General features: G+C 32.9%; 2 long non-coding RNA genes across 2 annotated transcripts; both read right to left on the bottom strand.

The window, feature by feature from the left end:
• Window positions 1–5,324: 5,324 nt before the first annotated feature.
• On the bottom strand, window positions 5,325–5,992 carry LOC146910519 (uncharacterized). The gene is made up of 2 exons (XR_015019089.1): window positions 5,614–5,992; window positions 5,325–5,496 (listed from the first exon to the last, which is right to left on the bottom strand). It is a non-coding gene; the product is annotated as an uncharacterized LOC146910519 (long non-coding RNA).
• Window positions 5,993–6,114: 122 nt separating this feature from the next.
• LOC146910518 (uncharacterized) lies at window positions 6,115–8,035 on the bottom strand. Its single transcript, XR_015019088.1, has 2 exons — window positions 7,611–8,035; window positions 6,115–6,901 (listed from the first exon to the last, which is right to left on the bottom strand). It is a non-coding gene; the product is annotated as an uncharacterized LOC146910518 (long non-coding RNA).
• Window positions 8,036–8,723: the final 688 nt, after the last annotated feature.

The raw sequence follows: 8,723 nt of genomic DNA, 5'->3' as shown, positions 1-8,723 counted from the left end.
TCTTCATAGGACAACAACCAAATCAGGCAAAAGATCATTGGTGAAAGATCAAGCTTCAACAACGACTCTTTGATGTGCTGGCAATTTCACAACGTCTCTTTCACACCTCTATATAAAGGAGTGAAGACTTAGAGTTTTGGTAATGCTGAACGAAAGACTCACAACATTTTTACAAGTGTCAAACCTCTGCTGAAATTGTTCTGCATTCACTTAGAATTTCTGTGTCTCAAAGTTTCATTTTAGAAATTCTTAAGTCATTGAGTCTGTATCTGATTTGTATTGTGAGCACCTCTAATTGTATATCAAGTGTTCAACCTTAAACAATTTTCTGTGTAATTTTGTTTAGTTAGAAGTCTCTTGCAGTTGTGCTTGAGCAGGGAAGTCTCTTGATTGTGTTCTTGAGCAAAGGAAGTCTCTTGCTTGTGTGCTTGAGCAAAGGAAGTCTCTTGCTTGTGTGCTTGAGCAAAGGAAGTCTCTTGCTTGTGTGCTTGAGCAATTGTAATCAGATATTACTCTTAGTGAAATCTCCTTGGAAGTGGAAGGGGGACTGGACTACTTCAGGATTGTGGAAGGAACCAGTATAATTGCTTTGTGTCGTTCTTCTTCTCTCTCTATCTGTTTTATTCCGCTGCATTTAGATTCTGATTACCACTTCAGAAGCTGTCTCACTTAGCTTCTGACCAGTGTATTTAGTTTTTAGGAGAAACGAAGAATTTTCCAAAATACAATTCAACCCCCCTTCTTGTGTTTTTCTCACCTTCATTAACATCGTATAAGGGATCTTGTGCCTTGATGGTCAACAATTTTATTTGAATTCCTGGTTTGGCTTTGGCTGACTAACCTTTAAAGTCTTCAAACGAGGGCCTTAATGTATTCAATTACTACACCTTATTCCTTTCTAGTTCACTTAGTATCACATACCCTCATTTCTATTGTGCATGTTTCTAATCAGTTTAAAAATAATGTAACTTTAATGATGAGTCGTATGTTAAAAACTGTTGAAAGGGTTTAACGGTGGCTAGCATATCGAGTACCAACATCTTACCCTTTTACTTACCTCCGTTTATGGATTCGATTAATCTGGAGCCATTAGAATACATAGAAGTATCACTTGCAACATTTTGGTCTGATCTATATGAAATCGTAATGGAACATGATCCCCATGTGAATTATTTATAGGAGAATCATTGAGTTACACCTTCAATTTCCACATCAGATTCAGGGGCAATATTAACTTTAGTTAATGATAGTTCTGATTCTAAACTTAAAGACATGAGGGCTATAATGGAAACAAATGTGCAGTTGAGGAAACTTCAGAGATTGAAAACAATTCAAATTTCTAAAGGGATAATGATGATGTAAACTTAAGGAAACTGAACAATCATATACAACCCTTCATGGTATCGCCTTATTAGCCCAACAATTTGACAATTTTCCTCTTCTGCTGTGAAACCACAAACTTTAGTCATCCTATGCTATTTAGAAGTTCCCATGTTAATGTCATCCAAGGGGTCTGGCGCCACGATGGTAAATATTTTTCTCTGAATTGGGAGCTCAGTTAAATAACCTTAAAATTCTCCAGATGAGGGCTCGGGTGAATCCAGTTCCTACATCTCATCCCCTTATTCCTTATATAATCAGATAAACTTACTTTGAATATGTATGTTTCCAATTGGTTTAACAAATCTTGTTAATCTATCAATGGATTGAAGGATTCACTTACTTAATGAAGAGTTGATTTTACGATTTGGTTTTGGCTTTGCAATGATTGTTCTTTTTGCTACAATATTAGTTGGAATTATTTATTTGCAGTGGCTATTTTTTTTTTTTTTATAGATAAGTATATAACATATTAAAGTTTTGGTTGCACAAATTTGGATTGTCTGTGTGTGATTTATCAGTTACAATGTTTCCTTGTGATGAGTTTAAACTTGTTGTTTTGTTGTTTCTGATTTACGTAAGAATTTTTCATTTTTGTCTTATGTTGGTTTTATCTTGTACTTTCATTTCGTTCTATAGTGGTCATTAATGTAGTAAAATTGTAATTGTGTATGTATATATTAATAACACAAGTTAACAACATTAGCTACTCTAGTTTAAGGTTGATCCAAATAACGCATTCATCATGATGTGTAAATAAAATAATATTGGCATTTTTATTTATCTATATACTATTCAAAAAGTTTAAAATGTTGTAATGAAATTGATGCCTTTGACCTCTCATTCATCAATGTTGACTCTATATACTTTTAGTCGGTGTAAATGTGTTTGAGATATGGCTAAAGAGTCTTTAAGCAAAGAAAAAAAAACTTTTTTTGGGACACTCTATCATAGTTGTCAAACACTTGTCACACGAGTGTTGAACACCAATTCAAACAATTTTGAAGAAAAGAAAGAAAATATATTTTTTTTAACACTTAAATAAAATTTTCTAGATGTGTCAAACAAATGTCAAAACAGACCACCAATTTTTCTTTTATGAATCTATTTTTTAATTATAAGTGAATCAAGATATCAATTAATAAGAAAATGTGGAACATACCACCAAATTTTATTTTTTTAAATCAGATTTTTAATTATACGTAAATGAAATTATTAATTATAAATAAGTAATTTTTAACTACGAAAAGCATTTTGAGCTATAGAAAGCATTTTCCGAAACCGTAGACTTCTGTTAAAAAAATCTCAAATTAAGATGGAGAAACAGAGTATATACGGAGAGACATGATGCAGTTGATGTTGTCAAGAAATGACCAACAAAATAGATGCGTAAAACATGTATGTTTAGGAGTGAGTATGTAAATTGTGCGAATAAATGCTTTGACTGAAAATCAAGATAAAGAGATGATCAAGTCATTTTTGAATTCCTTCTTATTTGCTACTTGGTAATCGTGTTCAGTTATTACAATTGTTCGTTTAACATTACGATGATTTAACAAAATGCTTAAGACAAATGTCTTTCTAAAAACCCTCTTCTTTGACCACAATATCCTAATGTCTTAGGTGACTTTGTGATCATCGAATGTTTGATTAAACGTTAAATATTTGTATAACAAATATGATATTTCTAAAACAATTATTGATTGAACATATATCTTAGATCGAGTTTGAAAAGCTAGAGTTAATAATCACTCAATACTTAAAATAAATTTATATACCCGTCAACACATAAACAAAATCAAGCGCAAAGATAATAGAATAGTACTAAGCTTAAAATTTCATAAAAGAGTACTTAACATTACATGATTCAAGTAGCTATAAAGAAAGGGAATGTCTATATAGCGCGAAAAATTCAAGTACGACTTAACACGATATATGGTGGGTAGTGTTATTATACCATTAAAATAAATAAAAAGCAAAACAAGATCAAAAACAAAATGCAATCCAATAGCTTTGTATTCATTTGTTGCTATTCGTTGGCAATTGTCTCGCACCATTTAGCTTTTCCCATAAAGAAATTCATCTAGTTGACCTAATATGAGAAACTTAGCTACTCGTAATAGCATTTAACATAGTAAATGAGTTTGAAGAAATATACATGAATAAATAACGAACTAGAAGCTTCAATCTTGTTTTCAAGGTGAATCTTTACCTTTTATCTTTTAGAAATTTTGTTCCTCAACTTTCCAGTTTCAAATTCCGTAGACTGAAGTGAGCACCTCCTTACATAGAGATCTCAAAAAAAGACCTGAACATTGCACAATTTCCTTGTCCATTGTGCAGGGTGGTCTTCACATCACACAATAGGTCATAACTTAAACCAAACTTTACATTTTCACCATTTTCTAAGCAAAATTAGACTTTGATGCTTCATAAAGTTGCATATATAGTTGATATCTATCATATGCGACTCATTTCACTCCATTTAGAAATCTACAACTCCATATATGATTAAATCACCACACATGGGTCATGTTGCTTTTCATAAAAAATCAACATTGCGCTAAACGAAAATAGACAAAACCAAACTATACAAAACATAAGGTTAATCAAGAAGATGAAATTATGAAAACCTTATCTACCTCCAAGAACCATTTATTCAGGATAACTTGCAACTTTCAAAAGCGAATACTAACTAATGTCTAATAAATTATGAAAACCATTTGTTGAAGTGTATAAATACCTAGTAATGTCTAATCAAGTTAAATATCTCATTCTTAGTAAAAAAAAAAAGTTGAATATCTCATTCATAAGTGAAATACTCTCTCAATTCTTTTGTCTCAATATATAATATTTCTTTCCCTCTTTCAAATCTAAACACAGTGAGTGTGTGCTATCAAGATTAGTATTCTTGTTCTAATACATTACTCTCAAAGCACTTTATAAATTTCTGACTATGCTTATAAAAAAAATGGGTCTTGTTAACCAGTGCCCCCGGGTCACTGGTTAAGAAATCCAAAAGTAGAAAAATTGTCTTGAAAATATAAACTGTTACTTTTAACTAACTAATTATTATACCACTTTTTAATAAAATCTTACCTCTTTTAACTGCTTAACCAATTCCCCAGGGGCACTGGTTAACATTCTCCAAAAAAAATATATTCTGATTATTGTACCTTCAAATCCCCGAATAAGCTCTCTATAGCTTCCGTGTTAAAGAGCAATTGCCACAGACCAAATTTTGCAGATCATTATTCGGCCCAGTAATGAAAATTACCATTTAATTTCAACGAAACCTTCTTTTTCCACCCTATTTAATTTCTCGTGCACTTTATACAGTTCGGATTATAAGATCCCAACGGAAAAAAAAAACATAAAATCCTCTAAAACACGTCAAACATTTCAGATTTTAAAATCCGAACAGGGTGTGCGAAAAACTTATGATGAAAAAAATATTAGCTTTTTATTTTTTGATTAAAAATGCATCCAACAGAACATGTAGATAAAGGCCTGTTTGTGGAATTCAAAAGCTGGAAATTTTACCCCATACCCTGACACATGTACTTTCACCCCTACAATTTTTTCAAAATTCCAATTTTACCCCTTTTATTATTTAACCTTTTACACATAAATTTTTCACCCTCATTTTAAACTTATCCTAATTCAGTATGAGTTCACCCCCACATGATATTTTTCCAGGTACATATTTCCTTTTTTTTTTTTCACTGAATCGTTTCCGAAATTTTTTCGGAATACTCAAATATACATTTCCGATAATAATTCAGAATACTTGTATATACCATTCCGAAAATAATTCGGAAAACTTGTTGGCTTAGCTTTCCGGTGTATATTCGGTGCATGCTAGTTATATCACAGTAACAAATAAGTTAAATGTGGAAAACACAGAACCGGAAATGTTTATACTAGTTTTCCGGTGCATTTAATTTATTTTTATTTTTTTAAATTCCAATTTGCTTTAATACTACAACTTATATTCTTGATTCTTGATATTTTTAAAGTTTTAATTTTTTTTATATAATTTTTAAATAGGTACGGACATACCTCAATTATGTGATAAAGATCAATCATGTGCAAACACCACTGCTGCATTCACAACTACACAAAGGTTTGATACAAGAGAAGGTGTAAATTCCAACATTGGTTGCTGCTAAAGGGAAAATACACAGGAGCAGCAACACAAATCCAAACAGCCTAACCAAAAAAGACACCCACCAGTACTAAATAACCCATCCCATCTAACAATGATGCTAGCATATTCCAACACAATTCCAACCATCCGCACAATTGCTTGGGCTAAACAGCAAAACAACAAGTTTCAAGCTGATACAGTCACCAAAAATGTGAAAATCCACCTTCTGCACCAAAAATTGGCCTGCAACAGAACCTCCGAACAACACCAAGCAGCCCCTGTCAACCACAGCCAACCAAAAGCCAAAACAGACAGCAGCACCTCGCCCAAACAACAACACCAAGCAGGCCTGCCACTACCAGTCCACCCTTGACAGCAGCACCTCGCCCAAACACCAACGCCAAGCCATTGGTGCAATGCTTTATGACTATCAAAATGACACTTATTTGATCACAAACTCGTTCCTGCATTTATATATATATATATATATATATATATATATATATATATATATATAGGTTCCTGCATATATAAATATTGATCACAAGCTTTAAAGCAACAACACTCTATATTATATCCCAATATTGCAAAGTCAATAGTAGAATGTATAATCATGAACCAAAAGTCGATAATACAACGTTTAAAATAAACCAGAAGTCGATATTACAATGTATATCATAAACCAAAAGGTGATAATACCAAATTTAACATAAAGGAGAAGTCCATAATGAAATATATAATAAATAAACAAAGATAAATAATATAAAGGTCCACCGTGAGACAGGTCTAATGCTTGATACAAATGCTCAAATTGGGATTCCTCTTTTGTGGCCCCTACCGCATCCAAGTAACCCTGTAGTACCACTCCATGTATTTGTGACTTCATATGGATATATCACAAGAGATGCTCCTCCAACGACCCGATGCACGCTAGAATGGTAATCAATCCACTCAACATCTACATCCAAGGCATGGCGATCTGGAGGTGGTGGCGGTATATATTGTATGTATCCAAATTGTCGGATACACCTCTCAGGCAAGTAAGGAACTACAGTGTCGTACCAGCGAAGACAACCACTATAAAGACATATATTGTCAAATGGGACTACCCGAGAGTGACTCTGAATTGGACGCCATATGACATCTGTAGGTGTTAGATCATCTATCAATCTCCGTATCTGATCGACCTTCAGAGTCCCCTGCTTGTATTTCCATCGCATAGCTCGAGGGTAACCTCATGCTGCTCTACCTCTTGATTTATGAGCTGCTCCTCCGCTTGATGTACAACTGGTTGGTCACGAACCACCTCATGTCGTCGTTCGTTTCGTCCTATACGTATAATCTTGCCACCTCGTCCTCTGCACCGAACCACTGAATAAAAATAGACAAAGAATTAATAAAAAAAAGACAAAAGAATTAAACTTAAAAACAATAACATCACAAATTCATAAAAAGTATTGTCTGGAAAGTGCTTTTTATCACAAATTCATAAAAAGTATTGTCTGGAAAGTGCTTTTTCATGGAAGTAAAATATCAATTACACTCATCAGATTTTGTTGTAACTAATAATTGAAGTAGCAATTGTTTATAAGAAGAATATTTCAACTTCAAATTGAGCAAAAGTTGTAATGAATTTTTACATTCCTCTATGGAGGTAATTAATACTAATCTTCATATCATATATATAGTGTTTAACTTCTATCTCTAATATTAAGCATTATTCTGCAGGATAGAAAAAAACAATGAAATGTAAATTAGCAAGTACAAGAACCAATTAAAAGAATCAATTAAGTAAGTAATGGACAGAGTAGGAAGAACTGAATGAATTCAATTTGCTACAATGTAATTATATTTCAACATCCATTGATTTGCCTATAGAAGTAACCTTGATCAGTAGTATATCTGTCAACAAAAAAAGTAGTAGATCATGACAAAAGCTACTTCAGAGAGCTATGCCGTCAGTTAAAAAAAAAAGGATTAAGAACGTAAAAAAAAAATTGTGCCTGAACCGGAATTCTTCACCAATCGATTCCGGGAAGAATTAACCGGAACACTTTGCATGCGTTTTCCGAATACTAACCGGAACGCTTTGGTGAACACGGTTCCGGGAACACCATTCCTCCTCCGACGACATCTGACCAAATCGTTATTCCAGAAAACGATTCCGTGAAGGATTTCTAACACACTAAACCAGAAAACCTTGAAAAACCTAACCGTGAAGGATTCCCGCAAACCATTAAGAACAAACTCAGGAAATTGAGGATGAGAAAGAACACAGAGAAGATGAAGAGAACATAGGAAATCAAGCTTACTTGTTTGTTGAAAGCAGAAGAATGTTTTTCCAGAAAAAGGTTGAACTCGTTGAACTGCCACGAGAATGGTTTAGGGTATGTGGGGGTGAAAAGTGAAAGGGTAATTTTGTTGTTTTATATAAAGGATAAATTTGGTAGTTTATGTCAAATGTTGGGGTGAATGGATAAATGTAGGGGTGTGGGGTATAACTTCCTCAAAAGCTTTAGACTCAAATAACTTTAGCCCAAATGTGTCCCAAATACAAGGAGAAATACTTTTTCGACATCCATCGTTTCCTAGAAATACATGAAAATGACTAAAAACACCCTAGCGGTAGTTAACTACCATTGACTTATAACTAGAAAACCTGAATTTTTGGTCATTTCCATGTGTTTCAAGGAAACAATGGATATCAAAAAAGCAAGCTTCAAATACAAGTAACCAGAATTGATGATCTGCTCTAAGAAAGAAAAAAAAATAATTGCTGATCTATAATGATGATACATGCAAATGAATATACTGCACTTGCATAAACACTTTGTTTTATGAAATCTGCATAAATAAATGCATTGTGATCTCATTGTCATAATTTATAACATAGATATAAAATGGTTGTTACTGTTATCCCTTTTATTTAAATAGTTTTTAAGAGTATAAAATGTACAAAAGTGTGTTCTTTGGGTTGGTTTAATGTTCTCATATATTAGGACCGTTTGATGGACATGAGATAATTAGGATGTGATAAACTATCAAACTCTGAGGTTGGGTTAGAAACAAATATTGAATAAGAAAATGTTTTTGAAAAAAAAAAAGGAAAATGTTGGGCTTTAGCCCTCTTTATAATAAAGAATAAAGGAAAATGTTAACAAGTGTCCTTAGGTATTGTTTAAAGATTTAAATG

Source organism: Medicago sativa, chromosome 7, assembly GCF_051527215.1.
Source record: "Medicago sativa cultivar Bolivia chromosome 7, Bolivia_mono, whole genome shotgun sequence".
Lineage (NCBI taxonomy): Eukaryota > Viridiplantae > Streptophyta > Magnoliopsida > Fabales > Fabaceae > Medicago > Medicago sativa.
This window is presented reverse-complemented; position numbering and strand designations above follow the sequence as displayed.